This window comes from Mus caroli, unplaced genomic scaffold, assembly GCF_978045245.1.
Source record: "Mus caroli unplaced genomic scaffold, Mus_caroli_1 scaffold_5, whole genome shotgun sequence".
In the NCBI taxonomy this organism is placed as follows: Eukaryota; Metazoa; Chordata; class Mammalia; order Rodentia; family Muridae; genus Mus; species Mus caroli.
The window spans coordinates 21608119-21634231 of record NW_028227260.1 but is presented as its reverse complement, the minus strand read 5'-3'; positions in this window follow the sequence as shown (position 1 = coordinate 21634231).

The following is a 26113-nucleotide window of genomic DNA, read 5'->3' as shown; positions in this document are numbered from 1 at the left end:
GAGTGTGGGGAAGGTATGAGAAGATATTGATCATCATTCTCCATCAGCATACTTCTAGCAAGCTCCAAAATAGTTATTAACCAAAGAATGGTGTTTGGTAGGAACATGAGCGTGGAGGGAAGAGATCTACTGTACATTAACAGGAAAGAACTTAAGTGTAAAAAGCATCCTAGGAGTGACTTCAAAAAGCTAAAGGCAAGGCTGGCGAGATGGGTCAGTTGGTAAGAGCACCAGCTGCTCTTCCAAAGGTTCTGAGTTCAAATCTCAGCAACCACATGGTGGCTCACAACCACCCATAATAAGATCTGATGCCTTTTTCTGGAGTGAGCAGGACGGACTGGAACGGGCAGAGGTCCTAAATTCAGTTCCCAACAAACACATGAAGGCTCACAACCATCTATACAGCTACAGTGTACTCATATACATAAAAAATAAATCTTTTTTTAAAAAAGATCTCCAAACACACTTTTAAAATAAAGCTAAAGGCAAAATTTGGGGACAGCTTGTTAAATATAATTTGGTGGCATGTGTAATTTTTGGTTTATTTGGAGTTTGTGGAGGAAGAAGTCAGGTTTCCCATAGGACTTCATATAGTTTCAAAATAAGTCTGTAATTAGTGATACAGTTGCTAAAGATGCTATGAAGCCAAGATGAGATCCTTTTTTTTTTTTTTATCTGCGGGGGTTGTAAGGCAACAATAAAGTGATTTCTCTGCATTGTAACAGACCTTTGCACTGGTGTGAAGAGGAGCCCCTAGTAACAAATTGTTGACTAAGCTTGACCATGGCCTGAGACAACTTGTATCCCTATTGTCCTAGGAAATTTAGGAAGGTGATGGTATGGTGAGGTAACATTTGAAGAGAAGACTTACAAAGAAATAGACTGTCAACATATTAGAAAAGGATGTGCTAATGAAAAGAAAGCTCTAAAGCAAGAACCTATCAAAATGAATGCAAGTTGTCTTATAATCTTTGAAAAAGGGCCATCTTTGAGCTGTTGGGAATGATGGCTGTCAGAAGTCTGGATGCAGACAAAAGTATCCAGAGACTCAAGAGACAGGACAATGAGGAATATAGCATCTTTCTGATCTGAAACAGTGAAATAGGGTGTGATGGGGAATGGTCCTGAGCAGAGGATATGGGATGGGGACAACCAGGTATAGAAGAAAATTTCATTAATGATAGATCTTGAGCTAGATGTAAATAGCCATCAAAGTCCTTTACAGTAGAAATGGAAGGGTTTGTATGAGAATTAGTGAACATAAGGACCCTAGACTTTAAGAATCAAAACAAGAAACAAGAGGCTAGAGCCCTTTGAAGAACTTCAGTTTGAGAGGGTATTGAGGTGGAAATGAAAGTGATCTATTCAGTATATTGAAAATGGGAAGAATTTTAGAGGCACTGCCTGGAGTTCCTGTATCCCCCAGACAGAAGCAAAGTGCTATTAATGGGGAGGGAGTATACTGAAGGATATAGAGGATTGGAAATTCCTGATTTGTCACAGTTAATAGATCAAGGGAATGAGGATGGGGCAACTTATGACCTAAATGTAGTCTGCAAATTGGACATAAGATCTCTTCATAACAAAAGAACTGATCAGATGAGAGGAGGAAGGACTGGCACAAAGCTGACCCTTCCAAGACAACAGAGGAGCAGACACAGGTTAAGAGAAAATGTCATTGACCTATTGACTGTTGACTATTACGATAATACAAGAAAAGAAATTCAGGAAGGACAGGTGACCCTAATTTCTAATTAAAAAAAAAAAAAAGCTCTTTACCTACCATAGACAGAATTACCCTGGAATCAGCCAACCAGATGATGGGACCATGCTAGGATATGAGAGTTTCATATAGGAGTTCCGGCAGATAAATCATTGGAGATGAGTGAGCCTCATAACCTATGAAGTTTGGTCTTCATGTGTTTGGTGGCTCTCACAATGGAGTACTACACAGCTATTAAAAACAATGACTTTATGAAATTCTTAGACAAATGGATGGATCTGGAGGATATCATCCTGAGTGAGGTAACCCAATCACAAAAGAACACACATGATATGCACTCACTGATAAGTGGATATTAGCCCAGAAGCTCAGAATACCCAAGATACAATTTGCAAAACACATGAAACTCAAGAAGAAGAAAGACCAAAGTGTGGATACTTCAATCCTTCTTAGAAGGGGGAACAAAATACCCATGGAAGGAGTTACAGAGAAAAAGTGTGGAGCAGAGACTGAAGGATGGACCATCTAGAGACTGCCATACCCGGGGATCCATCCCATAAATAATCACCAAACCCAGACACTATTGCAGATGCCAACAAGAGCTTGCTGACAGGAGCCTGATATAGCTGTCTACTGAGAAGATCTGCCAGTGCCTGAAAAATATAGAAGTGGATGCTCACAGTCTCCATTGGATGGATCACAGGGTCTCCCATGAAGGAGCCAGAGAAGTAACCAAGGAGCTGAAGGGGACTGAAGCCCCATAAGAGGAACAACAATATGAACTAACCAGTACCTCCAGAGATCCCTGGAACAAAACTACCAACCAAAGAAAACACATGTGGGACTCATGGCTCTAGCTGCATATGTAGCAGAGGATGGCCTAGTTGGTCATCAATGGGAGGAGAGGCTCTTGGTCCTGTGAAGGTTCTATGCCCCAGTATAGGAGAATGCCAGGACTGGGAATGGGAGTGGGTGGATTGGGGAGCAGGGGGAATGGGGAGGGGATAGGGGACTTTCAGAGGGGAAACAAGGAAAGGGGATAAAATTTGAAATGTAAATAAAGAAAATATCTAATAAAAAATAGGGAACCAAGAGGAAGCAGGGGCCAGAGAGATAGCTCAGTGGTTAAGAGCACTCATTGCTCTTTGAGAGGACCCAGGTTCAACTCCTAGCACCTACATGACAGCTCACAACTGTCTGGAACTCCAGTTACAGGGGATTAAACACCCTCTTCTGTCCTCTGTGGGGACCAGATATGCATGCAGGCAAAACATCCATACTCATGCTTTTACATAGACAAGTGTTGCCTGAATTGAAATTTATCTGTTGGAATTCCTTCAAAGTAGGGTTTTTCTTCTAAGTTGTTAAAAAATATGTTAAACTTTAAGGTAAAAACAGATTTTTTTGAAGTATGGTTTTTATTTATATTTATTATAGTCAAATTAGAGTGAGTTGTAGAGTGGGTAGAGCTGACATTGCATTTCCATTGCTTGAATGCTGGTTCCATGTAATTTAGTGTGTCCTCCCATCACCCACAGAAGCTTACTGAATCCAGACTCAGCCCAGCTGATGCTTCCGTCTACAACACAGAAGGAAAGACACAGGTTGTAAACTGACTTTAATGGAAACATACACGCACACACACACCATCATTTGAGACAGGGTGGAATGTCACCAGGGAACTGAGCCTGTAGTTATTACCAAAATATACACCCACCACCATTAAAAATAAACACTAGACTGATGCCCTCCCACAGATATAAAATCATAATTTTTCACACTCTTGACTTGGTTCTTCATAGAACCACCAAGTCCAGGGTCACCCTCCCTTGAAGACAGGATAAATATAGAGGTGGGGGTTGGGGAGACCTGCTAAGGCCTGGAATCAGCCCTTCCACCTGGGCACGAGTCAGAGGTGGATAGAAACCAAACGTTGGTACAAAATTTGAAGGTGGAAATATGCCAACAGTTTCAAAGCTGTTTCTCCTGATAGGGCAGGTGGTGGCTATGCCAGCTTGTGTCCCAACTGTGAGCTGGCCACCAGGAAGAGAATAGTGTAGGTGCATAGAAGCTAAGACTACACACATACCGTTGTATCGTGGCTATAAAAAGTTACATAAACTACACATAAATGGGAAAAGTTCAGGATCCTACTGGAAATATTGCTAGGGATGGGTCTGCAGCCACACAAAACATCATGAAAAGCTCTGCAGCCAAGGATCCTCTGGTCCGGCTATCAATCTAGAAGAATCATGTCACTTGATTACAAGGTTAGGAGTGGCAGTCACAGCCTCTGAACAGCCTAGGAATCCCATGGTGCAGGCCACCTCATTCAGCTGGAGGTCAAAACAGACCTTGGCGGCCTAAGTAGGTGAGTTGTGGGGTATTGATGTATAAGGCCCAAGAAGGTAGTTGTGTTCTAGGGGCTGCTGAGACCTCACACTTGGGCCTTGCCAGGCATAGGCCCCTGTACAGACTGTAAAGCAAGCTAGATTCATTTTTATTCTTTATTTATTACTATTTTAATTATTATTTAATTGTTAGATTTAATTTATTTTTATTATTTATTTCTTAATTTTATTTATTTTATTTTAGTTTTGATGGTTTTTTTTTTAAACAGGATTTCTCTGTGTAGCCCTTGGCTGTCCTGTAGTCCAGGCTGGTCTTGAACTCACAAAGATCCACCTGCCTTTGCCTCCCAAGTGTTGGGACTAAAGATGCATGCCAGCATGCCTGACTAAGTTTTAATTTTTAAAAGAACAGGTAAATTGATTCTTTTTAAAATTACACCTGATCTGTAAGGTTATTTTAGTTGATAAGTTTTTTATTAGGTATTTTCTTCATTTACATTTCAAGTCCCCCATACCCTCTCCCCCCCCCCCCGACTCCCCTACCCACCCACTCCCACTTCTTGGCCCTGGCGTTCCCCTGTACTGAGACATATAAAGTTTGCAAGACCAATGGGCCTCTCTTTCCACTGATGGCTGACTAGGCCATCTTCTGATACATATGCAGCTAGACACACGAGCTCCGGGGGATACTGGTTAGCTCATATTGTTGTTCAACCTATAGGGTTGCAGACCCCATTAGCTGCTTGGGTACTTTCTCTAGCTCCTCCATTGGGGGCCCTGTGATCCATCCAATAGCTGACTGTGAGCATCCACTTATGTGTTTGCTAGGCACCGGCATAGTCTCACAAGAAACAGCTATATCAGGGTCCTTTCAGCACAATCTTGCTAGTGTATGCAATGGTGTCAATGTTTGGAGGCTGATTATGGGATGGATCCCCGGGTATGGCAGTCTCTAGATGGTCCATCTTTTTGTCTCAGCTCCAAACTTTGTCTGTGTAACTCCTTCCATGGGTGTTTTCTTCCCAATTCTAAGAAGGGGCAAAGTGTCCACACTTTGGTCTTCGTTCTTCTTGAATTTCATGTGTTTCACAAATTGTATCTTATATCTTGGGTATTCTAAGTATCTGGGCTAATATCCACTTATCAGTGAGTACATATCATGTGAGTTCTTTTGTGATTGGGTTACCTCACTCAGGATGATGCCCTCCAGGTCCATCCATTTGCCTAGGAATTTCATAAATTCATTCTTTTTAATAGCTGAGTAGTACTCCATTGTGTAAATGTACCACATTTTCTGTATCCATTCCTCTGTTGAGGGACATCTGGGTTCTTTCCAGCTTCTGGCTATTATAAATAAGGCTGCTATGAACATAGTGGAGCATGTGTCCTTCTTACCAGTTGGAACATCTTCTGGATATATGCCCAGGAGAGATATTGCAGGATCCTCCGGTAGTACTATGTCCAATTTTCTGAGGAACCGCCAGACTGATTTCCAGAGTGGTTGTACAAGCTTGCAATCCCACCAACAATGGAGGAGTGTTCCTCTTTCTCCACATCCTCGCCAGCATAATTAAAGCAGAATTACACCTTGCTTCTCTCCCTGCAGCCTCTGCCCATCCAGCCCTCACTCTCAAGCTGATTGGCTCTTTTTGTTATTACTGTTACATGCATGTCTATGTGTATATGTGTGTGTGTGATCCAAGATACTGAGTCCATTTTTGTTGTTTAAATATGTATGGCTTCCAGTCTGATTATTCTGCCTCAAACAACCAATAAGCATATGGGTTTATCCTTGGGAGAGGCTAATTCACTGAGAACTCATTAGTTGCCTATAGTTCTCTGTCCGGTGGTAGAATCCAGTGAAAAATGTTCTCTCCCATGTTAAAATCTCCATTGATGTTGGCATTGTTCTGGTTTTGTTTATACAGCCTTTTCTAGAAGAAACTATTTCACTGCAGGCTTCCAGGTATTCTCGCTTTTACAATCTTTCCACTCTCTCTTCCTCAGTGTTTCCTGAGCAATAGATGCAAGAGTTGAGCTTTAGATGTGTCCGCTGGGCCTGAGCTCCCCCAATCCGCTAATCTCTGCAGTGTGTCCAGTTGTGGTGTCCTGTGATGGTCTCCATTTCCAGTAGAGAGAGGCTTCCTGGTGGTAGCTACATTTATCTGTGGGTATAAGGATAAGATTTCAAATGTATTAGAAATTATGCTGCTCTAGCGAAGTGGCAACAGTACATTCTTTTCTGCAGTCCATAACCTCACTAGCCCCATGAAGTTGATTAGGTTTCAAGTACCAGGCATGATTGTACTACTGAGTGGGCTTCAAGTCTATAACAGAGCTGTTGGTTGCCACCAACATGTGAGTGCCATTTATTCTACCTGCAGGTACACCTTTCTATGATGGCAACTGTTCTGGTTCACAGGTAACACTGGCTAGGACTGTTTAAGTGCTCTTCCTTGATGGTTTCCATAGTATTTTCTGGAACAGTGGGAGCTAGACCACAGGAAAGAGGTTTTCAGGTCACATCCAGCTCAAGACTGTATATCCTAAGTTTTTGGTGTATTTAGCAAAAGGGTCTATCCTCAACCCCTGACAGGCAACCAAGTTACAATGCACTTACATATAATAATAATAAATATTTGGGCCAGAGTGAACTGGGCCAGAGCAAGCAGAGTTCAATTCCCAGCAACCACATGATGGCTCACAACCATCTGTACAGCTATAGTATGCTCATATACATAAAATAAATAAATCGTTTTTTAAAAAAGCTAAAAATAAATCTACCAAATAATCCAAATAACACACACAAACTCACATACACACACATTGACCTCCCTCTTTCCTCCCAAGTTGGACCCCTTCCCTATTTTTTGTTGTTTCTCACTTCGTATTGCCTGTGTACTGCTTGCTATTCCTGTCTCAAGCCCAACACCCACCTACCCACTCCACTTACAGTTTCTGTGATCGCTATTCTTCACTGTCTATTTGACTACTTCTAGGATTAATTAAACTCAAGTGGCTATCCCCGTGAGGGAATTCTTTCTTAATTAAATAATTTGAAATGAGAAAAAAAATCACTTTTAATTCAGATCTTTTGAGGCTGTAAAGATCCACCTTTAATCTGGGCCACACCTTCTGTGGTGGCAGTCTATATGAAGGACATAGAAGAAGGCAGCTTGTTCTCTCTTTGCCTGCTTGCTCTCACCCTGTTAGCAAGTCCATCCCTTCATTGGCATTAGAGCCTGCTTCCTCAGAACTCTGGCATATACTGAAGACCAGCTGACATATCCAACTTCTGGTACTGAACAGCTACTGAATTCTTAGATCTTCTGGAATCATATCTTCATTATTCATTTGTCAGTTGTCAAACATTTAATTTGTTTCCATTTCCTAGCTATAAAGCAATAGTGAACACGGCAGAGCAAGTATCTATGGAGTAGGATGCCCCTTGGGCATATGCCAAAGGGGTAGGGCTGGGTTATTTGATAGATTTATTTCTAGCTTTCGGAGGAGTCTCCAAACTGACATCCAGAGTGGCTGCAGCAGTTTGCATTGCCAGTGACATATCTACAGCAGCAATTGTTGCCGGTGGTCTTGTTAAGAATTGTCAGCATTGGTTTAATTTACATTACCCTAACTGCTAAGGAAGTTGAATGCTTTTTCTGAGGTATTTCTTGGCCCTTTCTATTTTCTGTTGAAACTGTCTACATGCCCAGCCCACTATTTAATTAGGTTGTTTGTTTCCTTGACTCTTTGTTCTTTGAGTTCGTCATATATTGTAGATATTAGTCTGCTGACAGATGTGTAGCTGGCAAAGACTCTCTCCCATTCTGTGGGCTTCCTCCTCACTTGATTATTTCCTTAGCTGCACAGAACCTTTTCAGTTTTATGAGGTCCCTGTTGTCAATTGGTGACCTTAATTCCTGAACAAACGTGATCCTGTTGAGAAAGTCCTTTCCGTCATCTATCTCTTATAGGGAACTGCATACGTTTGCTTATAGCAGCTTTGATGTTGCAGGTTTCAAATCTGAAGTCACTGGTACACTTTGGATCTAATTTTTGTGCAAGGTGACAGGTATGAATCTAATCCATTCCTCTTCACGTGGCCATACAGTTTTCAACTTTAACCACCACTTGTTAAAGATGCTCTGTCTTTTCTCCAGGGTGTGTTTTTTGCCTCTATGAAATAGCAGATGGCTGCAGTTATAAGTACCCATGTTTAGGTCTTCTATTTTGTCCTGTTGGTAAACATGTCTGTTTGGTGCCAGTGCCATATTTTCATTACTACAGTGCTATAATATATCCTGGATTCTGGGATAGCAATCACACCAACATTGCTTTATTTGTTCAGGGCTGCTTGGGTTGTAGATTTACAGCTTAATTGGTGCCTGCAAATCCTCCTCCAACAAAATCATCTGGATCAGAACCATCTAGTGATCCTTCCAGTAGGGATAATGGATGGAATATAGAACAAGGAGTCAGAGATGCAGTCCCTAGAAGAATTTTAAGCCCTTGGTCATGCCCTTGAACACTGAAGTATTCTTGAGGAACTCCTCTGACAACAAGGAAGGGATGTTGGTGAGGTGCAGGGTGGCTGAGAGCAGGAAGAAGTTCTTAAAGAATTTGGAGCCTAGCTTCTTGAAGCAGTGCAGAGGCAAGCTGTCAGAGTCTTTGGTGAAACCATGCTCTTCCGGGCCCTCATGAGGCAGCAGGAGACTTTGGTGCTTTGACACTGTGATGTATGTTGACTTCCCACACAGCTTATTTGGGTGCCTCACCTCTTCATGTAACCATAGATACTGAAGAGAATAAAGGGGCCTGGACTTCAGTGTTCAAGTTGCCAACCAGCAAGATGGAATCCCTGACACCAGCAGACTTGAAATGGCGAAGCAGGCTGCTGCAGCTGTAACTGCTGCTGATGGTATGCTTGGTGGAGGTTGGAGGAGAAGCAGATTATTAGGGTCAAAAAGGACAATGCTGTCACCATGGCCTGCTCCAAGAAGCTGTCTGTTCCCCAAAGGCAGGCCTCAGAGAGTACAGTCATGACTCTTGTACTTGCTGCTGCAGACAGTGACGTGTCCTAGGCTAGGATTCCAATGCTGTGATAAAGCATGACCAAGAGCAACTTGGGGAGGAAAGGTTACTTCAGCTTATACGTCTCAGGTCACCCTCTGTCACTAAGGGAAGTCAGGGAAGGAGCCAGAACCTAGAAACAGGAACTGAAGCAGAGGTCATGGAGAAATGCTGTGTACTGACTTGCTTTTACAGCTTTCCCAGTTTGCTTTGTTACATACCCCAAGACCACCTGTCCACAAGTGGTAGCATCCACAGTGGGCTGGGTCCTGCCACATCAATCATTAATCATGATAATACCCCCACCAATTTACATACAGGCTAAACGTATGAAGGCAGTTTTTCACATAAGATTCCCTCTTCCCAGATATATAGGTCTTGGTTTATTGTCAAGTGGACAAAAAACCAACTAGCACTGTGACCTTGGAAAAGTTGATGTGTGGTATGCAGCAAGCATTGTAGGTGTTCTGGCTGTCTAGAGACAGCTTAGCATGCTAGATGCTCAAGCGGTGGGCATAGTACAGCAGTACCTGGAACTGGTTGGTCTTAGTGAAGATGATGATACCGAGGACAGTGCCACACTTGGAGAAAGTCTGGTGCAGAGCATCCAGTATCACTGGGTAGCAGAGATTTTCCCATGATGATCCTGACTTCGGCATTCTTTCTGGTCAGCCATCGCCATCCTGGTGTCTGTGGACCACTGGAGTCCATGAAAGCCAGGCTTCCCAAATGTACTGGACTTCACCACCTGCAAGGCCAACCCATTGGCATGCACCTTGTTTGGGGGAGCTATTGGTCTTGACCACCTTGTGCTTGGAGAACATAGTTGAGCTGTCAGCATGGCACTGGTACTGCTGATGTGTGATGTCAGCAACTTCCTGCATGTGCATCTCATTGAAGGCTTGGCTCTTCCCCTTCAGCATGAGAAGGCTGGTGGCCTACCAAACAGTAGTATCAGGTGTGGTGGTGCATAGCTATAATCCCAACACCTGGAAGGCAGAGGCAGGAGGATTAAGATTTCAAAGCCATCCTTGACTACATCCTCTCTCAAAAAAAGCAACAAACAGAAGGGACAAGATTTAGACCAGGGTAAGGATAGATTCTAATTTTACACCATATGTAATTTTTAAATATTTGAGACAAGTTTCATAGATACCCTTCAATTATTTGAGTCTTGAATTCATTGTGATAGATTGGGTGTTTTCCTGTTTAAAAAAAAAAAAAAAGATAATATCTGAGCAAAATTCAGCTTAGGACACAAGCCTGAGTCCAAAACTTCCAATAACCGGATGCGATGAGATCCTCACGATAATCTATAACTCAGTGTTATCAGGAACATTTTCAGAAAACTGTTCTGAAAAGTAATTGTGTTTGAGCTTATTTCCCAGCATTTTGTTAAAGGCATCTATGGGGTTATTTTTAGCTTACATACATAAAAATTGTTTTTGCCTTAAATCAAACTAAATCACCTTAACAGCTGCCCTCATTATGTTTTATAGATTGTTTCTTAAGGAAGTGAGAACAAAGGTTTACTCAAGCTTCTAATAAAGATGTCCAGGCAACGTCAGGGGTTCCAGGCCAGCCAGAGGTACATAGGAAGTTGGAGGCCAACCTGGACTACATGAGACCCTGTATAATGAAAACAAACAATAAAGATGCCTAAATCTACTGGGTTTTCCTGTCATTGTTGGTAGTGGATTCTCAGGGTGGGGATGTTGTTATTGCTTTGCTTCCCTCAGGCCTTGTTACCCTTGTTAGCTTGAGATGGAAAACAGCACGAAATATCTACATGTGAGTTTGTCCGTTACACATTAGACTAAAGATGGCTTGCTGTGTAATAATATTCTCCGCATTGACATGTATAATATTCTCATTCTTCTGGGGAATCACCATCCCTGACCTCAAGCTGTACTACAGAGTAATAGTGATAAAAACTGTATGGTACTGGTACAGTGACAGACAGGTAGATCAATGGAATAGAATTGAAGACCCAGAAATGAACCCACACACCTATGGTCACTTGATCTTTGACAAAGGAGCTAAAACCATCCAGTGGGGAAAAGACAGCATTTTCAACAAATGGTGTTGGTTCAACTGGCAGTCTACATGTAGAAGAATGAAAATAAATCCATTCTTATCTCCTTGCACAAAGCTTAAGTCCAAGTGGATCAAGGACCTCCACATAAAACCAGATACACTGAATCTAATAGAAGAGAAAGTGGGGAAGAGCCTCACACTCATTGGCACTGGGGGAAATTTCCTCAACAGAACTCCAATGGTTCAGGCTCTAAGATCAAGAATTGATAAATGGGACCTCATGAAACTGGAAAGCTTCTGTAAGGCAAAAGACACAGTCAATAGGACAAATCAGCAACCTACAGATTGGGAAAAAATTCTCACCAACCCCACACCCAATAGAGGGTTAATATCCAAAATATATAAAGAATTCAAGAAGCTAGCCTCCAAAAAACCAAATAACCCAATTTTAAAATGGGGTACAAAGCTAAACAGAGAATTCTCAACTGAGGAATCCCAAGTGGCTGAAAAGTGCCTAAAGAAATGTTCAACATCCTTAACCATCAGGGAAATGCAAATCAAAATGATCCTGAGTTCTATCTTACACCAATCAGAATGGCTAAGATCAAAAACTCAGGTGACAGCAAATGCTGGAGAGGATGTGAAGAAAGAGGAACACTCCTTCATTGCTGGTGGGATTACAAGCTGGTACATCCACTTTAGAAATCAATCTAGAGATTCCTCAAAAAATTAGAAATAGTTCTACCTGAATACCCAGCTATACCACTCCTGGTCATATACCCAAAAGATGCTCCAACATATAACACAGACATGTTGTCCACTATGTTGATAGCAGCCTTATTATAATAGCCAGAAGCTGGAAATAACCTAGATGTCCCTCAAGGAATAATGGATACAGAAAATGTGGTACTTTACACAATGGAATACTACTCAGCTATTAAAAACAACAACTTCACAAAATTGCAGGCAAATGGATGGAACTAGAATATATCATCCTGAGTGAGGTAACCCAGACCCAAAATGACATACATGGTAAATTGATATTAGGAATAAAGTACAGAATACCTAGGGTATAACCCACAGACGATATAAAGCTTAACAAGAAGGAAGGCCAAAGTGTGGATGCTTCAACCCCACTTAAAAGAGGGAGCAAAATAAGCATAGGAGGTAGAAGGAGGAAGGGTCCTGGTGGGAGAGGGGAGGGGAGGGGAGGGGAAAAGGTGGGGCAGGTTCAGGTATGGGAAGAGACAGGAGAAAAGTCCAGAGGGTCAGGAGAATGAATTGAAAGATGTAGCAGTGGGGGACAGGGAACAGGGGAACCACTAGAAAGTCCCAGTTGCCAGGGATTCAAGAGGCTCCCAGGACCCAGTGGGGATGACATTAGCCAAAATACCCAACAGAAGGGAGATAGAACCTGAAGAAACCACGTCCAGTAGATAGGCACGGCCACCAGTGGAGGGAAGGAGTCACTAACCCATCTCAAAATTTTCAACCCAGAATTGCTCCTGTCTAAAGGAAATGCAGGGACAATAAATGGAGCAGAGACTGAAGGAAAGGTCATGCAGAGACTGTCTCACCTAGGGATTCATCCCATCTGCAGACACCAAACCAGACACTATTGCTGATGCCAAGAAGTGTTTGCAGACAGGAGCCTAGTATGGCTGAGAGACTCTGCCAGAGCCTAAAACAAAGCAGGTACTCACAGCCAACCACTGGACAGAGCCCAGTGACCCTAATGGAAGGGTTAGGGGAAGGACTGAAGGAGCTGAAGGGAATTGCAACCCCATAGGAAGAACAACAGTATCAACTAACCAGATCCCTCAGAGCTCCAGGGACTAAACCACCAATCAAAGAGTACACATGGAGTGACTCATAGCTCCAGCTACATATGTAGCAGCCACATATCTGGCATCAGTAGGAGGGGAGGCACTTGGTCCTATGGAGGCTTGTTGCCCCAGTGAAGGGGGGTGCTAGAGGGGTAAGGCAGGAGTGGGTGAGGCAGGAGTGGGTGGATGAGTGGGGGAGCACTCTCTTAGAGGTGAAGGGGAAAGGGCATGGAATGGGGAGTTTGCAGAGGGGAGACTGGAAAGGGGGACAACATTTGAAATGTAAATAAATAAAATAATACAAAAAGAAGAACATGAATTCAACTCATGGTTATCCAGCAGGGATTCCTTGTGCCTACAAACTACTAAGTTGTCTCAGAGGGACTACATTTTCTGTTCCTCGGATGTCAGTGTAATGACCTCCATATTCTTTTACCCAATCATTCATAGATTTTTTTCTAACAGATGCATATTTTTTCCATATGCTAATTGCATTTGGTCCAATTGTGTCTTTGACTCTGCACACCAGCTTGACTTTGCTCTGGTTCCTAGGTTAGTTACTTGAAATATGAATTTTCCTCAGACCATATCATTCTTCTATGAAAACAATATGGTTTGTCTGCTGGTGAGACAATAGGGGGTTCTAAATATAAAAAAGCTCAAAAGGAACTCAATATTACAGCAGGGGTCCCATATTTTTGAGTTCTACCTATAGAAGCTCAGGATAATTCTCACAAGGATTATCAGGGTTAAGTCCCCCTGCATTTCTGACAAGAAGATAGGAACATGAGACATTTTGGAATGTGCAAACACATTCTATTCTTATCAAGGGTTTCCAGAAAGTCAAACTGTTCTCTCGTAGCCTAAGCTATTGATGTTTCATTAGGGTCCAAGCAACCTGCAGGAAGGAAAATGTCGAACTGCTGCTCTGTTTATGAGGCAGTAAATATTAAACTTCCAAGTTCAAAGACAGGCTCACAGAAAGAATGAATTCTAATCATAGAAGTAGATTACATGTGACCTCCCTTCTCCACGCTTGACCCCCAAATCACTGAAGGACAGCTCACAGAAGTTATAACCAGTTTTACAAGGTACACTGAAACAAAAAGACAAACACAGATTGAAGAAACGGGAAATGTAAGAAACAGACTCGGATATGGCAATGACGTTGGTATTGTTAAGGCAGAATTTTAAAATATTTCTAAGTTTTAGTAGTCAGTTTTGCATACCAACCTTGGGTGGAACATGGGATGCCCAAAAATCTGATTAGATCTTATTCTAAAAAGTACTTTTCAAAGTGAAGGATATTTTCATGATCTTGATCATGATAATGGATTTTTATGAATATATATATATGTTAAAACAGCAAAGTGTACACTTGAAAGATGTGTGATTATTTATAAACCAATAACACTCAATAAGCAGCATAATTGTTCTACTAGAAACAAGTTTCTCGTGACCAAAGGAGGAATTTACTGTATTCGTATTGCAATAGAATCATGGTTCAGAATTGGAGTTACTGGTGTGACCCAATGGAGAGAAAGACAGACAGAAGCAGAAATGTAGATGTGTATAAAGACATGTGCTTGGATTATCTTTATTAACTGAGAAAGATTGAAGCACTGGCACCCAGAACACACCTAGTATTAGTATATATGGTTTTCCTTGCTTTGTCTTGTTTCAGTTAGTCCAGGCTGACCTGGAATTTGTCATGTGGTCATGACTGGCCTTGAACCCTGATCCTCCTGTCTCCATCTCCCAAGAGCTAGGACAACAGAACAGTGTTCCCATACTTTCACATATTCTTTTAAGATTGCAACAAATGATAAGATTAAAAGTCTCAGCAAATACATAGAAGATGCTTTAAAAAAAACAAGTAACAATTTTAAATATTTTTAATTTTAAAATTAAAATATTACATTATTTCCCTCTTCCCTTTTTTCCTGCAATTCCTTCCATATACCATCCTTGCTTTGTCTCTTTCATTGACCATCATTGTTACAGATGTGTTAATGCCTAAATATATAAATCCAATCCGCACAGTCTGTTTATTGTTACTTGTATGTATAGAATTTCAAGACTGGTCACTCAGTGTTGGATTACCAATTAGGGGGCTCATCCTTGAAGAAGACCTCAGCAGTTCTCAGTTGTCTATAGGTCTTTGCCCAGGAATGGGGCCCCATGAGATTTCCCACTTCCATGTTAGCATGCCTGTTGGTGGTATACTTGTTCAGGTCTTGTTTGAGAAGCCATATTGTTGAGGTATCATGAATAAAGTTTCCCTGTCATTTCTGAAATACACAATCTCACAGCACATTTTCTGGTCCTCTGGCTCTTACACACTCTCTGTCACCTCTTCTGCAATGATCCCTAAGCCTTTGAGGTAGAAGTTGTGTTATAGATATATCAGTTGGGGTTGGGTATCCCATAATCACTTGTTTTCTGAATTTGGATCAGTTATGGTGTGTTGTAAAGGAAGTTTCCTTGATAAGGCATGTGGTGGTTTGAATAAGAACGGCCCCTATAGGATCATAAATTTAATACTTAGTCATTAAGAAGTGTTTCTGACAAGGATCATTAAGTGTAGCTTGTTGGAGTAAGTGTGGCCTTGTTGGGGTAGGTGTGTTACTGGGGGTGGGCTTTTGGGTTTCAAATGCTCAAGCCAGGTCCTCTCTCCCTCTCCCTCTCCCTCTCCCTCTCCCTCTCCCTCTCCCTCTCCCTCTCCCTCTCCCTCTCCCTCTCCCTCTCCCTCTCCCTCTCCCTCTCCCTCTCCCTCTCCCTCTCCCTCTCCCTCTCCCTCTCCCTCTCCCTCTCCCTCTCCCTCTCCTCCCTCTCCCTCTCCCTCTCTCTCTCTCTCTCTCTCTCTCTCTCTCTCACACACACACACCTTATAGGATATTTGAACCTATTTCTACTTGTGTGGCCCAGCCCTTAACATACACCTTTAATCCCAAACAATGAAGGTAACATTAGTTTGTAGAAGGAAGCACCCATGTTTGAAAGTGATGTCTAAATGAGTGAAAGACAAAGTGACAAATCAGAGAAAGATTTGATAGAATAGGATATGGCCAACTCTCAGGAGACAAGAGAGGAAAGAGAAGTTACTTAAGGGAGTGAGACAGAGAGTACAGGAGAAGAGAATACAGTAGAGTTCATGGAGAGCAGGGCAGTAGAGTTGAGAGGGAAGTAGAGCAGCAGAGAGGGAAGAGGAAGCAGCTTTATCAGGAGAGTTTTACAGGGACAGATTGAAGAGAGAACAAGCTAGACACAGGTAAAGACAAGATGAGACAGAGAATGAGAAGGAGCCAGAAGATTTGAAAAAATTACTAGAGTTAGTACGAGGCCAAGCAGAGCAATTCGGGAGAAGCCAAGAGAAGTCAGATTGAATAAATCAGCTGGAAGAGGAGTTTAAGCCAAAACAGCTGAGTTGAACTAGCAAGCCAGAGTTCAGAAAGAACTAGAAAGGTTGAGTTTATTTGGCAGTAAATATCAGAGTCTGAAAATATTCTAGGCCTAGATTAGATTGTCCAGTCTAGAAGCTTCCAGGACTAAGCCTAGGTTAACAGGTGAAGGCAGTAAGCCTTGGATACAACAATTATAACAGGAGAATAATAGTTACTTTTTATACACAGACGAAAAATAAAATAAAAAATCAAATGCTAAACTTTCTTTTTAACTGGTGGCACATGCCTTTAATCCCAGCACTTGGGAGGCAGAGGCAGGCAGATTTCTGAGTTCGAGGCCAGCCTGGTCTACAGAGTGAGTTCCAGGACAGCCAGGGATACACAGAGAAACCCTGTCTCGGAGAAAAAAAAAAAAGAGAGAGACCAATTTAGAAATAAGACAAATCACCTTTATTCCAGGCCAGTGTGACCCTTATTAAGAAAATTCCCAACAGTTTATTCAGGAAAAAAGATAAGTCTAATGAATGCATTTAAAATGATGAAATGTTCAAAATGCAGTTTGTAAAACCAGTGTATAGAAGTTTTCAAGGACTTGGTAGTGGTGGCACACCCTTTTAATCCCAACACTTGGGAAATAGAGGCAGGTCTCTGTGAGTTTGAAGCCAGCCTGGTCTGCAGAGCAGGTTCCAGGCAGCCAGGCTACACACACAAAAAAAAATCCCTGTCTCAAAAACAAAAACAAACAAGAGGAGGAAGAGGAGGAGGAGGAAGAGGAGGAGAGGAGGAAGGAAGGAAGGAAGGAAGAAAGGAAGGAAGGAAGGAAGGAAGGAAGGAAGGAAGGAAGGAAGGAAGGAAGGAAGGATCTACAGAAAATGAAGATAAAGCACACTTACCATTTTTCTCTGACTCTGACTCTGATGTTTAGAAGACTCCACTTGGCATCAGAGTACAAATTCTTTCTAATTGTGCAAGAAGCACTAGACCAGAAAAAACATATCCTAGGTTATTAAATAATCCTTAACAAATCTAAAAGAATAGAAATCACACAAAGTATCTTTTCACACAACAACTGAAGTACAACGAAATAATAGAAAGATAACATGAAATTTTGTAAATACTTCTAAGTAACTTGTAGGTCAAAGAGTATAAAGATGAATTAGATAATATTTTGACCTTCATAAAGATGAAAATGCAGCACATTGCAAGTTTTGTGGCGATACTTACTAGGCAGAGCTGAAAGTCAAAAAAAGAAAATGTATTCAAATTAAGCTAAAGAGGGCAAGAGATAAAGTTAAGAAAAAGAATAAGTAAAATTTCAAACCAGAAGAATAGTAAATAAAACCAGTTGCAGGAAACAGTGATTCTCTGAAAAGATTAAAAATTGATAAAGCTGACAAGACTGACCAGTTTATCAAAATTCTGAGTGATAAGGGGCATATAATATCATTACAGAGCCTGCAGATATTATATATATAATTAGAGACTAGTTCAAATATATTTTGCACTTCAATTTGAAACTGAGATGAAGTGGACTAAACTCTCAAATACCATAAATCATGAAAACTCAGCTAACTGAAAATAAATAACTTAAATCATTCTATTCGTTAAGGCTCTTAAATAGTAAAAGAGGATATAATGCCAATTATATCCCATCTGTACTAGAAAACAAAAGAAAATAACACTACTCAGCAAAATGTATGGGACCAACACTAATTTAAGTATACACAGTTTCCTTTCTAGAGGATAGAAAACTATACCAATACCTCCCACAATTATGAATATAGAAATACATAAATATAGTGGGCTGGAGAGATGGCTCAGTGGTTAAGAGCACTGACTGCTCTTCCAGAGGTCCTGAGTTCAAATACCAGCAACCACATGGTGGCTCACTACCATCTGTAATGGGATCTGGTGCCCTCTTTTGACATACTGGTGTCCATGCAGATCAAGCAATGTGTGTATATATATACTTCTTTTTAAAGTATATATATATATATATATATATATATATATATATCTTTTTTTAAAGTGAAAAAAACTGTAGCTAATCACATACAGTAATATATAAAAATGGTACTACCTCACAGCCAGAGATTATCCTGGGAATACAAAGTTAGTTCAATATTCTGAAAGTAATCCATACAATCCACATCATTATCAATGTAAATAAGTCAAAGCATATAATCATATTAATTGGTGCATAGAAGCTTTTAATAAAGCAAACATTTATGAAGAAAAACTATGAGCAAACTCAAACTAAATGAAAACGTCCTCCTCATTGTCATTCCGTAACTCTGCACCTTCCCATCCATGGTACACACCTGGATTTTGGCGCTAAGTAATGAGGAAAGATGTGTCACATCCAATAATTTGCCCTCAAAAAGTAATCTGACAGTCGGAAAGTCTATTTGAATGTTTGGTAGATCTTTCCTTGGGAACTTCCAAGGAAGTCAAAATAAAGGGGCAAGGTTAAATGGGAAAGGGCCTGGCCTTTTGCAAAGGGATGTATGCCCGAGATAAAGCGCAAGACATTTTAAGGATCTGTTGACAGTATAGGACCCACTAAACAAGGAAAAGCACATACAAGCCAAAGACGATATAAGAACACAGGAGAAGTAATGGAAGTGGAGGATGGTGCGCCCTTTCTGACCTTTCTTTGCAAAAGATCTTGTTTCCTTTTTTTAGATTTACTTATTACAGAAAAATAACGACTACAAGCCCAGTCACTCCCTCGCACATCGAGAATGCCGTCATTCTTCTTGATGACATAAACAATAGCTCCTTCCTAAAAGACAGCTTGTCTTCCTTGTCTTTTGTCTAAATCGCTACAACTAGCAAGGGCAGGAAACAAAACAGGATGTGAAAGAGCGTACTATCCCTAGAAAAACAAAACTAAATAATCACTCAACCCCAACAACTTTCTAAACATAGACTAAAATTTATATGTTTGCATTTTCTACTTAATGACCATTGCTATAAAATGAAATTGATTTTCCAGAAGCTGGGTTCTAAATCAAGCAGAAACACAAAAGAAAAAAAAAGAAAAGAAAAAAAAGAAAAGAAAAGAAAAGAAAAGAAAAGAAAAAAGAAAAAGAAAGAAGAAGGCACTCTCATCACAGTTAGGTTATAAAGAAAGTACATTATTGTAGAGATAAGCACCAGCTCAGTCATGAAAGATGCCCATTTCTTCATGTAATCTTGGAGCACTGTAATGTGTAAGGAAATGTTGTCTAAACATTAGAATTCTTATGGTACCATGATATGATATGAGAGGCAATTGATAAGGCAGGCTATAGGACCAGCATAGCCATGTCTCCTTTCTGGAGTCCACATCTATTCATTGAATCACGGTTAAACTTCCACAAGTCAAATGTAGGGATAAAAGAGAATCTACTAGTTTTCACAAAGCTCAGAGTTTCTTCTGAAAAAAAAATACCCATTTTACAGATCGGGTTACTGAAAATCCCATTAGCTAAGCAAGGACCCCCATTGAATGTTTCAATATGAACTATTGTTTCAGAACAGAAAGAGGGGACTTGGCTTTCTTGATCCCAGGGTATCTGTTGAATGCTGCCTGGAATATACATGAGTGGGGAAGGTCCAGCTGACCCCCAACCCAGGCCTAGCCCTCCATTCTCTAGGACTTTATTTGGAAACAAGATCAGCTAGTCCAGAAACTAATACTTACAATGATTTGGACAAACAGGCCAGTGAAGATCCCATAATTACTGGAAGTTTTAATCAACTCATGCCAGTCAATTGTCATTCAATTTGCACCTGGGCCTCAGCGTTGACAAGGAGGGATGGGCTGTCTTGTAATAAGAATTAAAAGGATCAATAGTCCTTGACTATGGAACAGTGGTTGTAGTCCCCAGCAGGGTCCGCCAGCCACAGAGTGTGAAAGACAGAACATGCCCCAACTCCTGGCAGAATTCCAAGCCAAAGCCAAACCTCCATCCCACACAGGCACCACCAGAAAGTTTCTATTCTCTATAGGATCCAAGCTCTCTGGCCTGTGTCCATATTCTGGTTGTCCCTGTCTCTGGAAAGAAAGTGGCATGCCCAATATTACAGCTCCTGTGCTACTGTTCTGTGCATCTCTTCCTGACCTTTGACATCAGTTGTTCAGGAGACAAAAATCAATGGAGTCTAGAACAGAAGCAATGCTCTGCAGCTGTGCAGCGCCAGACAACTCATGCCAACCTCTACTCTACTAGATTTAAAATGGACTCATTGATAAATGATGGCCTTCTGTGGTCGTAGGTAATATGTAGTACCATCACAGGTAATAAATAATTATGATACTTATGCTCAGCCTCAACAAAAGCATCTACTATATATTCTTTTAAAACATATATCTACGGGTTAGCAAGATGGCTTGGTGGTTTAAAAGAACTTGCTGCTAAATGGATCAGTGGTTAAAAAAAAAAATACTTGCTGCTAAGCCTACTACCTGAGTTCCATTCCAAAACCTGCGTGGTAGAGAGAACCAATACCCACAAGTTTTCCTCTGACCCCCACATGGGCTCCATGGCACATGTTCCCTAAAATGTAAATGAATAAAATATAAAAATTAAAAATATATAATGCATTATGTCAAATTTAGTATATCCACAATAATAGTGTAAATGTGCTAAGAGAACCAAGACACCTCCACACGTTGTTCTACCACTTTCCCCCTTAAATCACTTGCTATGTATCTTTAAATCATTAGCTCATATCCTCGGGGCTCTCAGAGTCTGAAGCACCAACCAAAGAACAATTTCCCTAAGCCTTAAAATCGGGGAGCAGATAATAAAAAAAAAATCCCTTCATCAACACTAAGCCAAGGAATATCAGGCATCTCAAACTCCTTTTCAGTAGGCCAACTTTTGACAATGCTTCAGCCAACCATTCAAACTTTGATACCTTTTGATACATGTAAACTGTGCATGCCTCCATATCAAACCTAGAATCTCCACTCAGTGGGCTCATATCAATAAACTCAGCTAGATCTTGTTTTATGTTCTTTCCACCACTAGCCCACACCCTTAAAATGTATTCCCATACATACTCCCCAGGCTCATGAAGTTCTTCAATAGTGTAGGGCACCTCCTTGTGGACTACACTTTCTGTCTCCCTACTAGCAGTCTGCTTTGCCTTATGTCTGCTTATAAGTCTAGAGGCAACTATTGGTAGGCCCTTGGGGACATCAATATTGTCTTGCCTGGCATCTCCTTCAGAGAGTTTCTGCTGGTTTGGCAGACAATGGAGGATTGAGTTACACAATCAGGTGAAAAGGTTATGGGGGGGGGGTGAGTATCTGCTGTGGATGGAGAGATTACTTCCTCAGGTGAGAAAGACCCTTCAGAATCAGAGGATTCAATGTTCTCAGCTTCAATAGGATCCAACCACACATCCACATCCCAAGGTACAGGATCCCATCCTTTACCAATAAGTGCCCTTAGTTTGACCACCAACACCCTCTGAGGCTAGAACTTGAACTTTCACTGTAATGTAACCAGTCTTATAATATGGAATTAGGTTTGGTTTTTCTGCTACTTGAGTTCTGTGGCTGCTGGAGAGAAGATTCTCTTTTTGAGCACACTCAGAAAACTTTAGATTGTTTCTGTGCCTCTGGAGCCAATTCCATCACCGAGTTCATTCTTTTCCTTTGACACTGTATCCTGTTGGTTAAAGTTGGTTAATTTTATACCAAATCTTTTTTGTTTTTACTTTGTCAGTTTATCCAGAAATGCTAGAAACAGCCAGCCAGTATCATTATTTCCCTTATTTTTCCACACACTTGTCAAAAGTTTTATATACAGAACCACTAAATTCCTTTTTCTCCACAGCAAACCCTTCAAATATGTCTAACCATGGTCTTTCAGTGTTCTCCCTTCTATCAGGGAAATCTTCAGTAACTGTGTTGGTGAATTGCCAAACCTGCTCCAGAGACTTAAACAAGTCACCCTCACAATTCTGTTTCTCTAGAGGCAATCCGTACTGGTCATGGTTCTCTTAAAGGTCCAAGTAGACAAATAATGGTTGTCTCCTGACAGAAAGACCAATGATCCCATAGTTGTTCAGTCCATAAGACTGGTTGTCTCAGCAGTCTGAATCCAGTACTGGAGTCCTAGAGAAGTCCTACAGAGATGCTGGGTTTCAGTCTACATTGGAATCCCAAAGAATTGGCTTCTAACATGAATGAAGGAATGCCCCAGAACAGGATAGATGAACCTGCCAACAAGAGTCAGGGCAAGCAGACAAAAGGCATGTCCATCTTGGAAGATGCCACCAGAGGTTGTGACAGCCCACATGTAGGGTGGGCCTTCCACATCAAATGATCCAACGAAGAAAAAAAATCCCTCACAGGTGTGCCCAGCTGCTTGGGTTTTAGTTAATTCCAGATTTTAAAAAAATCTACATGCAGCCGGGCATGGTGGCGAATGCCTTTAATCCCAGCACTTGGGAGGCAGAGGCAGGCAGATTTCCGAGTTCGAGGCCAGCCTGGTCTACAGAGTGAGTTTCAGGACAGCCAGGGCTACACAGAGAAACTCTGTCTCGAAAAAAAAAATCTACATGCAGTCAGGTTGACAACCAAGATTAGCCACATTAATAAAGATTATCTACCTAAATATAGACTATATATTAAGTAGCATTGTACATTGAAATGGTCTTTTATATGGAAAGCTTATCCTAAGGCAAAAATATTTCAATAATTAGGAATTTATATGTAATCTGCCCTATGGTAGAACAAAATTAATTTTAACGTGATCTGTTAAGTGTTTATTAAACTACTTAACAATGCAATCTGGTTTAAGAGACACTATAAAACTTAATATGGATACTGTCAACAAAAATAAAATAAAATAATGTCATTCCCACAATAAAAAAGACTCCTGGGGCTGGTGAGATGGCTCAGTGGGTAAGAGCACCCAACTGCTCTTTCGAAGGTTTGGAGTTCAAATCCCAGCAACCACATGGTGGCTCACAACCATCTGTAATGGGATCTGACACCCTCTTCTGGAGTGTCTGAAGACAGCTACAGTGTACTTACATATAATAAATAAATAAATCTTTAAAAAAAAAAAAAAGACTCCTAACTCATCAAACTGCAGAGAATATGAGACTGTGGAGTACCCAGCCCTAAATGGGATGGAACATCTGTATGGCACCACTCCCTACAAGGCTCAGGGATCAACACAGAAGAGGGGGAGGGAAGAGTCACATGTAAGAACCAGAGGCTGGGAAAAATATTTTGAAATTATTGGCTGCACACAGCAAAGCCACTACACATAAGAACTCACGGGCTGTGCCTGCACACTAGACTTACATTAGGTTAGGATAGTCGACAGTCCATCATTAATAGGGGAGGGGTTCATGAGTTCCCACCCTTAGCTGAGGAAGTACTGACAGTTAATGCCTTCTAAGGGAGAGAATGTCAGTTTTCTTCAGGGATGCAGCCCTCGGTAGGTTGCCCATGGTCCAAGAATGGATAGCCATACACTTATGCCCATCCTGGCAGCACCAACTGAACTCATGTTTTCAAAGAGTACATACTTGCTCCAGACACAAATTGGAAGCTGATTACCTCCTGCTTCACCAAGAAACTGCTAAAGTTTCTGAGGGATCAAAGGAAATAAAGACACAGTGAATGAAGACAAGAGCCATGACGGCTTCAAAGGCTGTGGTGTATGTCAAATTATTCCATTGTGATCGTCCTGAATTCATTATAAAAAGAGAATGCATGCTAACATCAGGAATAGTGAAGGCCATGTTGAGTGGTTTCTTTCTTCCTCTAGCCCTTTTCCCACCTAACAAAAATTCAGTGGTGTGTTGTCTTAAAGTACAAGAAACTCCCAGTGCCAAAGAAACTATTCACAAATGCTGACATTCATAATAACAAGAATTACTCCTTTGACTGACCCAATCCTTTTACCAGACAAATGGTTCCCATTCCTTTGCATTTAACAGAACTTAAGAAAGGCCTTAATGGAGTTATCAGCTGGCACATCACAAAAATGATTTTTGAAGACAGAATATTGACTGAGTTTTGGAAAATATGTGAGCTAATTTTCATGAAGCACAGTCAATATTGTGAAAATTAAAATGTCTCATATAAATTGAGAAGGATGGGATGAGTGGGTGGTTTTTAATTTATTATTTGGCACACTTAAATTATTACTGGACTACATAATTCCTGACAGTGTATTTTCTAATATTTGACTGGATTTAATGACATTAAAATGGAATACAATACCAGAGATCCCACTTGTCCTTTCTGCAATGTCTGTTTTTACCAACAATCATCAAAACTTACCTGGTGGTAAACTTCTTTGTTTGTGTGTGTGTGTTCTCTGTTCTGTTACTTTGCTGTGTTTCATGCAAAGATTATGCTATTTTGGTACCAAAACTTGAAATAAGGTTTTTTGACACCTACAGTTTTGAATATCTCTCTTCCTCTTCCTCTCCCTCTCCCTCTCCCTCCCCCTTCCCCCCTCTCTCTTTCTGTGTGTGTGTGTGTGTGTGTGTGTGTGTGTGTGTGTGTGTGTGTGTGTTTGTGTGTGTTGCTCTTTTCACACCAACTTCGTTTGTTGGTTGGTTTGTTTGTTGGTTTGTTTGTTTGTTGAGACAGGGTTTCTCTGTGTAGCTCTGGTTGTCCTAGAACCCACTTTGTAGACAAGGCTGGCCTTGAACTCACAGAGATCTGCCTGCCTCTGCCTCCCAAGTGCTGAGATTAAAGGCATGCACCACCAGCTCATAGCAACTTCTTTACACCTATATACATAAATTCTAAAAAAGCAAAATGGTGTGGTACTAAGCATCAAAACCAGGCATGCAAACCAATTAAACAGTATAGACTACCCACAAGAAGACCCATACATTTCTAGCCAACTGATTTTTATAAATGCATCAATAACATACCATCATAAAAGCATAGTTTTAAATGGGATAACTGAATATTCATAGAGAGAGGAATAAAATTAGACATTGTCTCTCATCATGCATAAAAAGCAACTCAGAGTGGAAGTTCTAAAACCGTAAAACAAACACAAGAAAACACAGAGGAAATACTATATGCTATTGATCAGGCCAAGAATGTTTTTGAAAGAAAACCTCAAAAGCACAAACAGGTGAACTGGAGGAGAGCAAACTTTCCGGGATAATAATAAAGGACCTTAATCAACACAGTAAAGACACAGTCAACAGAATAGGGGGAAATATCTGCAAATTCCACATTTGAAAAATGAATAATATAAGGATAAGAAACTCCAATGACTCAACAGCAAAAACCAATAAGCTAATTTCAGAAGAGGTTAAAGTCATGAGCCAACATTTCAGAAAAGAAGACATACAAATGGCCAAACATCCAAGAAATGTTCAACGTTAACCATCAGAGAAATGCAATCAAAACCAGAGTACAGTATCTGCTCAGCTCAGCAAAAAATGGCTATTATCAGGAGGGCAAAAAACATATAGTTTCTTGGCTAGAGGATGGGACTTAATGTCCACTTCTCAGTTCTGGAATTGTATCTGGTTTACACCTGCGCAGGTCTTGTGCACCCATGCTGCCAGTCTCTGTGGGTTCCTGGATGTATCAGTCTGTGTCTGTAAAACTGTTTACTTGGAGTCACGGAGGACACTTCTGATCCTTCTCACCCCTTCCTATTCTATTCCATGAGGTCTGTGTGCTTTTGGTTTGGAGGTGTTTTGTTT